Source organism: Alligator mississippiensis, chromosome 11 (assembly GCF_030867095.1).
Source record: "Alligator mississippiensis isolate rAllMis1 chromosome 11, rAllMis1, whole genome shotgun sequence".
NCBI classification, from domain to species: domain Eukaryota; kingdom Metazoa; phylum Chordata; order Crocodylia; family Alligatoridae; genus Alligator; species Alligator mississippiensis.
The window spans coordinates 48,716,639-48,725,699 of record NC_081834.1 but is presented as its reverse complement, the minus strand read 5'-3'; the positions used below and the strand labels follow the sequence as shown (position 1 = coordinate 48,725,699).

General features: G+C 46.0%; 1 non-coding gene across 1 annotated transcript; it reads left to right on the top strand.

Moving 5' to 3' along the window:
- Positions 1–1,489: 1,489 nt before the first annotated feature.
- Positions 1,490–1,561, top strand: TRNAP-UGG (transfer RNA proline (anticodon UGG)). The gene has a single exon. It is a non-coding gene; the product is annotated as a tRNA-Pro (tRNA).
- Positions 1,562–9,061: the final 7,500 nt, after the last annotated feature.

Here is a 9,061-nt window from a genome sequence, read left to right as displayed (position 1 = left end):
CTATATGATCACGTGAGTTGTAAGTGACTGTTAAAAATATATAAGCCTCCTGATTTTGCTCTTGGGGGGAACCCCTTCCAAGTGCTTGGGAAATCCATGTCACTTTGGAGTCTCCCCTACAGCTGTAGTTTCATTTGAATAAAAAGCTTCTGCTGACCTGACCCAAAAGTATGCTGCATGTGTTTCTACGACAATGTCAATGTAGCATTCTTATTCAGTCCTGTTTATAACACCCTGTGTTTTATTTTTCTTTTAAGATTCCTGAGTCTCTAGGCATGTTCTCCCTTCCTGAGAGCTCACAATGCATCACTGTCTCTTTAAAGTATAGTCGTCTCCCAGTCTCCCTTACCCCTCGCCATCTATAGAGCCTGATTGGCTCAAAACAAAGTCCAAATAAAAAAATCCCAAAACCCACTGTCACTGTAGTATGGCTGATAGCTGCATTTCTCAGCTCCCATTCTCTCGCTGCTCAAGTATTACCTATTAAGGCTTTTCCTTACCAGTGATTCCCAGCTTAACTGGTTCCACTTGAGCTCCTCTCTAAGTTTCAGATCAGTAGCATTTCATCCTTTCTGTCCATCTGTATCTGCAGAAATAACAAAATTAAATTATAAAATTATCTCCATTCCAAATTTCAGAAATTCAGAAAAAATCTGGAAATATCATAGAAAATCAGAATGGGAAGGGACCTCAGGATGTAATTTGGTCCAACCTGCTGCTGAAAACAGGACCATCCCCAACTAGATCGTCCCAGCCAAAGCTCTGTCTGGCTGGGTCTTAAAAACTTCCAGGAATGGTCATTCCACCCTGTCTCTGCGTAACCTGTTCCGGAGTTTTACTAACCTTCTAGTGAGAAAATATTTCCTAAAATATTCAAACTGAACTTCACTTGCTGTAACTTGAGACTGTTGCTTCTTATTCTGTCATCTGCCATGACTGAAAACAGTCTAGCTCCATCCTCTTTCAACCCCCCTTTCAGGTAGTTGAAAGCAGCTATTCAGTCCCCACTCAGTCTCCTATTTTCTAAGGCTAAGTAAGCTCAATTCCCTCAGTCTTTCTTTATAAGTCATGATCCCCCAGGCCCCAAACCATTTTTGTTGCCCTCTCCTGGAATCTCTCCAATTTATCCACATCCTTTCTATAGTGGGGGGCCAAAAACTGAACCGTGTACTTCAGATGTGGTCTCACCAGTGCTGACTAGAGCGGAATAACCGTTTGTTAATATTCAGCTTATTGTCCATTGTGACCCTTAGCTCCTTTTCTGCAGAGCTGCTGCCCAGCCAGTCAGCCCCCAGCCTGCACTGGTGCATGGGATTGTTCTGTCCTTAGTGCAGGACCTTGTCCTTGTTGAACCTCACAAGATTTCTTGTAGCCCGTACGCCAGTTTGTCTAGAGCACTCTGTGGGAAAAAAAATTATCCTATAGGTCTCCCTGGGCTGATACTGTTCAGGACCCAACCCCCTTTTTCATTCAGCTACTTGCATGCAATGGCTTGTTGGTCTAGGGGTATGATTCTTGCTTTGGGTGCGAGAGGTCCTGGGTTCAAATCCCAGACGAGCCCAAGTTTTACGAACATGAGCAGGCAGTGTAATGAGGCCTTCAACAAAGCTAATCGTACCTTGTTGTGCATTAGCAGGTGCACGCTAATAGAACAAAGTAGGTGATGCTCCCCCTCTATGCAGCACTGGTCAGGCTGCAGTTGGAGTACTGTGTCCAGTTTTGGGTGCCACACTTCAAGAGGGGTGCAGGGAATCTGGAGAGGGTTCAGAGAAGGGCCACTCTCATGATTAGTGGCCTTTGTGATAGACCCTACAGGGGGAGGTTGAGAGAGCTGAATCTCTTCAGCCTTCACAAGAGACAGCTGAGGGGAGATCTTGTGGCCACCTATAACTTTATTAGGGGAAGTGAACGGGAATAGGGGAAGCGCTGTTTACTAAGGCGCCCCAGGCAGTGACTAGGAATAACGGGAGTAAATTAGCTGAAAGTGGATTTAGGTTAGATATTAGGAAGACATTTTTCACAGTAAGGGTGGCCAGGATCTGGAATGGGCTTCCAAGAGAGGTGGTGCTATCACCTAGCTTGGAGGTCTTCAAGAGGAGGCTAGATAGTCACCTGGCTGGGGTCATCTGACCTCAGTCCTCTTTCCTGCCAGAGGCAGGGGGTCGGACCCGATGATCTATTGTGGTCCCTTCTGACTCTACAGTCTATGAATTTATACCTGTTCATGTAGGCAGCCGAGCCTGGTCAGCTAGGGGACTGGGCTGTAAAAATTTCTAAGGGAGGAGGGAGCTCACTCTTTCCTTTGTCCTGGGGCAGACATGTTGGGAAGGGGAAGTCAGTCTTTTTGGGAACACAGACAAGAAGGATGTGCCTCCATGAGAGACAGACTCTCTGGACAATTTGTAAGTAGAAATCCAGAATGTGGCTACTAGTTTAGAACTAAGTTTTCAGCCACATTTTAAAAGAGCCACATGCCCATATTTGAAAGGGTCAATTTATTCTATTTTACTCAAGGTGTTTTTCTTGTAATATTTCTCTGTCCTGTACCCCGTCCCCATTTTCTCCCTCTTTGATCAATAAAATCTATCTGTTACAACATGCCTGGCTGTGAGTCTTAGAGGGGAGAATGGTGAGACAAGCCTTTATTGCTCCCTTTGTTCAGCTGCTAAAGTGGGCTTGGCTTTTTACTTTCCTCCAGAGGCTACTTTTGAATGCTTCAAGCAAAAGAAGCACCCCAAGATACCATGGTGGGCTAAGCACCCTCAAAGTATGCAGGGTCTGTGTACCCCAGGCTGGACACATGCCTAACAGGGACCAGAGCCCAGGTGGTGGCAGCAATTACCCCAGGCTTGCAGATGTGCTCCAGGAAGGCACTTGGATGTACATAGGCACCCCAGGAGATACACCTGGTAATATAAAAATATGTCACCTTAAAAAAAAATCCTTGCCTCTTGCATAATTTCTAGACCAGCAAGGCTACAACACCACTCATACACGACATTCAACTTTAAGCTAACTTGAAATTTATCACCAAGTAATTTTGTCAATATCATGCACCACATCATTTGCCCATGTAAAAATGGTTATTCATGTGCTCTTTTCCAGTCTTCTGGGACCTCACCACACCTCCATGAGTTCTCAGGAAGAAAAAAGAAAAGCTAGTGACTCTGTAATGACCTCAGGCAATTCCTCAAGTATTCTAAAAATGTAGAACGAATGCCCAAGATACTGGCTACATTGATAAAACCCCAATGTGAAATTGGGGAAACTAAGGTTAACTGCATAGGACTGCAAATGAAATCCTAAAAGGAAACAAGTAAACTGAGGCAGGAGAGAAGAGAAATGAAGACACATTGTCCCAACCTCTGAGCTCAGAAAAGAGCTACAGAGTCAACTTTCTAAGAGAGGACTAGGGGCTCGATCCTCCTAATGAGGAATGCAAGGGGACATACTTTTGGGTAAAGGGCTCTTGTACGGGGAATGGGGCCACCTTCTCCCCATGGAAATTCTAATTTGGGGTATTAATAGGCACCTGTGAGTGCCCCATAAATACTACATGAGGCTGCTGTTCTTACAGACTAGTGCTCCTTAGTAGGACTCCTGCATCTACAGAGCACAGAACACAGGTTGGTACTAACTGTTTACTAGCTTGAAGTTCTCGCATCTCTGAAAAACTTCTGCCAGAGGTGTCAAGCCTGCCACTGAGTGGGAACAACCTGAGGTCTTCACCCATTAGACATTTTTTTGTTGTCTAAGACTAGCAAGTATTGAAGAAGACCAGCTTTTTAGCAGGGATCTCTTCTGTAAACTAAATCACAAAAAGGAAGCTTATAAGAAGTGGAAACTTGGACAAATATATAGGGAGGAGTACAAAACCATTGCTCTGGCATGCATGGATAAAGTCAGAAAGGCCAAAGCACAATTGGAGTTACAGGTAGCAAGGGATGTGAAGGGTAACACGAAGGGTTTCTAGAAGTATGTTGGTAGCAAGAGGAGAATAGGGGAAAGTGTGGGTCCCTTACTGAATGGGAGAGGCAATCTTGTGACAGAGGATGCAGAAAAGGATGAAGTGCTCAATGCCTCCTTCGTCTCAGTCTTCACAGGTATGGTCAGCTCCCAGACTATTGCAGCAGGCAGCACAGTTTGGGGCGGAGGTGAGCAGCCAGCAGTGGCAAAAGAACAGGTTAGGGACTATTTAGAAAAGTTGAATATACACAAGTCCCTAGGGCTGGACGGGATGCACCTGAGGGTGCTGAGGGAGTTGGCTGAAAAGACTGCAGAACCACTGTCTATCACCTTTGAAAACTCATGGTGATCATGAGAGGTCCTGGATGATTGGAAAAGAGCAAACCTATTGCCCATATTTATGGAAGGGAAGGAGGATCCAGGGACCCACAGACCAATCAGGCTTACATCAGTCCCTGGAAAAATCATAGAGCGGCTCCTCAAGGAATCCATTTGTAAACATTTGGAAGAGGAAAAAGTGATTAGGAACAGTTAGCATGGATCCACCAAGGGCAAGTCATGCCTGACAAACCTGATTGCCTTCTATGATGAGGTGACAAGCTTCGTGGATGCAGGGGGATGAGTGGATGTGGTGTCTCTCCTGGGGTGCCTGTGTCCAGCCAACCCCCTTCCTAAAGCACACCCACAAGCCTCTGGTAATTGTTGCAAGAGAGTCTGTCTCTCATGAAGGCAAATCCTTCTTGTCTGTGTTCCAAAAAAGACTTCCCCTTCCCAACATGCCTGCTCCGGGACAAAGGGAAGAGCGAGCTGCCCCTCCCTTAGGAATTTTTACAGCCCAGACCCCTAGGTGACCAGGCTCAGATGCCTAGGTGCCCATGTAGCTGAACCAGAAAAGGGGGTTGGGACCTGGACAGTACCAGACCAGGGAGACGGAGAGGAGGATTTTTCCACAGAGTGTCCTAGACCAATCAGGGGATTGGGCTAAAAGAAATCTTGCGAGGTTCATCAAGGGCAAGTGCAAGGTCCTGCACTAAGGACAGAACAATCCCAAGCACCGGTACAGGCTGGGGGCTGACTGGCTGGACAGCAGCTCTGCAGAAAAGGATCTGTGGGTTACAGTGGACAATAAGCTGAATATGAAAGAACAGCATGCCCTTGTTGCAAAAAAAGCTAATGGCATACTGGGCTGCATTGGTAGGAGTGTTGCCAGTAGGTGACGGGAAGTGATTATTCCACTCTAGACAGCAGTGGTGAGACCACATCTGGAGTACTGTGTTCAGTTTTGGCCCCTTCACTACAGAAAGGATGAGGACAAATTGGAGAGATTCCAGCAGAGGGTAACACAAATGATTTGGGGGTTCAGGGGTTGGGGAATCATGACTTATAAGAAAAGACTGAGGAAACTGGGCTTATTTAATGTAGAAAAGAGGAGACTGAGAGGGGACTGAATAGCAGCCTTCAACTACCCAAAAGGGGGTTTGAAAGAGGATGGAGCGAGATTCTTCTCATTCATGGCCAATGACAGAGTGAGGAGCAATGGTCTCAAGTTACAGCAAGGGAAGTTTAGGTTGGATATTAGGAAATATTTTCTCACTAGAAGGATAGCAAAACACTGAAACATGCTATGTAGAGAGGGGGTGGAATGACCATCCCTGGAAGTTTTTGAGACCTGGCTAGACAAAGCTTTGGCTGGGATGATCTAGTTGGGGATGGTCCTTCTTTGAGCAGGGGGTTGGACTAAATTATCTCCTGAGGTCCCTTCCAATCCCAATTTTCTATGATATTTCCAGATTTTTTCTGAATTTCTGAAATTTAGAATGGAGACAATTTTATAATGTAATTGTGTTATTTCTGCAGATACAGATGGACAGACGGGGAGAAATGCCACTGAGCTGAGTGTAAGACCTGAAAAAAATGGCTAATAATATGTTCTTTCCAATACGACAGTGTCAGTGATTTGAATCACTGTCCCGAATCGATTTGGCCAAATCTGATTTGGATATTCGGCTGCTGCCGAATCTCTGAATCTCCGAATCTCCCAGGCCCATCCCCCGCCCACTCTCCCAGCCCGACAATGGCTGCCCCACCTCCTTCCCTTTCTTAAAAAAAGCTCCGACTCACTGCAATGCGGGGGGCAATCCCCGCTGCCTCCCACTGCCCCATGGTGCCTGCAGGGCTCTGCACAAGCCCCCTTACCGTGGCTCTGGCCCTTTAAGGAAAAAAAATAGAGACCCCTCCCTGGACTCACCGTTCTTACTGCCCCACGCTGCATGGGGGGCTCTGCACGACCCCGAACCACCAACGCCGCTGCAGAAGCGGTGAGTCCTGGGGCTTTTGTCATTTTTTTTCTTAAAGGGCCAGAGCTGGCCTAGACAGGGCACCCATGGAGGGGCTGGGGAAGTGAGGTGGGGGTCAGGGGGCAAATGGCACAGCTTGTCATGCACGGGATCACCCCCCCCCCCCCCGCCTGGCAGCACCTGGTGAGTTGGGGCTTTTTTTTAAAGTACCGGGAGCTGGGGTGGGAGGGGCAGCCATGGGGTGGGCGGGGCTGGGGGAATGGGCAGGGGTCATGGGGGGCTGGGGGAGCAGCCAGGGGATGGGGCCTGGCAGGGGTCCCCTCATGGTCCCCTCAACCCTCCCTCAGCTCCCCCACCGCTTCCCCTACTTACCAGCTCTGAGTCCAGCTCCAGCTCCCTGCTGCAGCCACCGGGGACTGCCTGAATCAGCAAAGCTCTCCGAGAATTTTGGGCCAAGGTAATGTATCTCCTAGCTGCACAGGACATGAGCCTGTCCCTTAGTTTCTGCTGGTATATAGATATATATATTGACCAGAGCTCTCTCCTTCCTGCCCCAAATCTAAGACAGCCTCAAACTCAGTCCTGGTCAAAGTCCAGTTCAGGGCCAAAACAGGGTGAAGGAGGTTCTGACCCTTCATCTGTAATCTGGGAATCCTGCAGGTTTTCAAATGAAATATGGGCCAGATCTTGGTCTGCTACCCTTCTTGTGAGCTCTCACATTGTTTTCGCTAGGAGCAGTGCTGGACCACTGACTTTTTGGTGGATTGATCACTTGAGAGATTTATTAGGGGTTTGAGACTGCAGCAGTCCTCACCCTTCACATGTCCTGTTGTTGCTCCCACAAATCTGTGACCATGTGGCTCAAAGAGGTGACTTCTGGCTTGGAAGTGAAAAGTCCTGAGTAGCAGCCTGTCCCTCTGATTCCAGTAGGACAAAAGCTTCCAGTCCTGCACTATGGTCCATCTTTTATTTCCGAGACTATGGTAGCAGCACATGTTAGAAGAACATGTGTGTCTACAGGCAAACTGGTCTCAGACTGAACTGTATTTCTGGTTCTTACTCAAGAAAACCTGCTGCTGCTTTATGTCCAAACTCTGAAGAACGGAGGTGTCTGGGCCTGGTCTCCTGCCATAATTAGGATTAGTCTGTTAATGTAGAGCACAGAGACCCACTGTAGACCCACGGCTTCTTTCCCCCGTTGCTATGTTTAAGATTGGGCTTTGTTTCGCATGAATGTTGGAAGAATGGCTGGTCCTCACTGATAAATGTCACCTAGGACCAGTCAGTCTGGATTCCTGTTGCAGCAAAGGTTACTAAATGGTGGGATGCTTTCCCTCATGAACTAAAATAAAAACATTAAGATTGGACAGTTCCCATTGCACATAATCCCAGAATTAATTTAGGAAGAAATTAAACATTATTCTCCCCTTTTCAAAATGTCTTGTTTAGCAGCCCCTCCCACCTTGAGCCAACAGAGGGAAAGACTCAAGCAGAAGGCCACAGTTCCCTTACATCTCTGTAGATAAAGTTAGTGCAGGGCCTTACCTGTTTTTGAACTTTAATTAAGGACTTGGGGAAAGAGTCCCCAGGGCCTGGGAAAATTAATGTAATCATTTTATTTAGTGCTTTAAAATGTTCTCTGCTTGGATGATGTAATTCTCCCAATGTTGATTCAGCATATAAAAGACTGGCTTTTCTCTGAGAATTACTTATGCTTTCGATTCTATTAGCACTTGATGTGGGCAACTGTAGAAGCAAGTTGGAGATGCAGTGTTATTAATATGCAGTGTTACTGTACCACGATCATTACAAAGGATCCACCAGTTTCTTTGGTTTTAATTCCAGCAACCTCTCCTTGTACTGATCCCAGATTCTTTATTTCCCCACCTTGTATTTATCAGTCTTGAAGAAGAACCATGACTATCTTTTCTAACTTTAGGCATGAAGCTTTATTGTACTATATTACATATGGAAAGGTAATGGAATCCATGCAGGAAAAATTTTAAACCAATTTCCTTCTTCAGGGAACCAGTACTGCCTCTATTACAAGAAGGACATTTTGACTACCTTGGGTCCGATCCGTACCTGCAGTGATCCTGTTTTTTGACAGTTCTGGAACGAAAAGGTGAGGAAGATGCGGGTTACAGGCATTGCTGATTTACTAACTTATTGAAATAAGTGTTGATCTCAGTTTTGGGTCTGTTATAGATGCTCATACATCAGAGTAAAGGAGAAACGACTGTTCTAGGAAGGGAACAGAAACAGTAGATCTGTAGAAAATACTGCTTCAAGAGGTCAAAATTCTCTCATAGCTGGACTGGTGTCAGAACTTGATAAGTCTGATGACAGTAAGCGACTGTGGCTTTCTTGTGTCCCTAAGTTGCAGCTGGTTAAACTAACTTTTGTATGCTTTATTATAAGCTGCATCATTCTTCTCCTTAAACTTCACGTCCTACTTCTAGTCATGACTTTTAAATTACATTGAAAATAAATGCTATGCTTATTGTATTAGCTGGTATCACAAATGCTGTATTTTATCTCACTTTTTTTAAAACAGAAAGTCTTACAGGATGATGATGATCATGTGGCAAATTTACTGATAACTCCATTTTCTGAACATTGTACCTTTAGTTGAAGTTGAATGTTCCAGTGTAGAAAGCCACATCGGACAACACCTTCACTAGGAGCAGTAGTGCTTCAGATGCTGGGCCAAATCCACCCAATCTTTTAGGCACCTACATGTGACCCTATGGACCCCTACTTGACCCCCGGAAATTCAGAAAGTGTAGAAGGTGGAT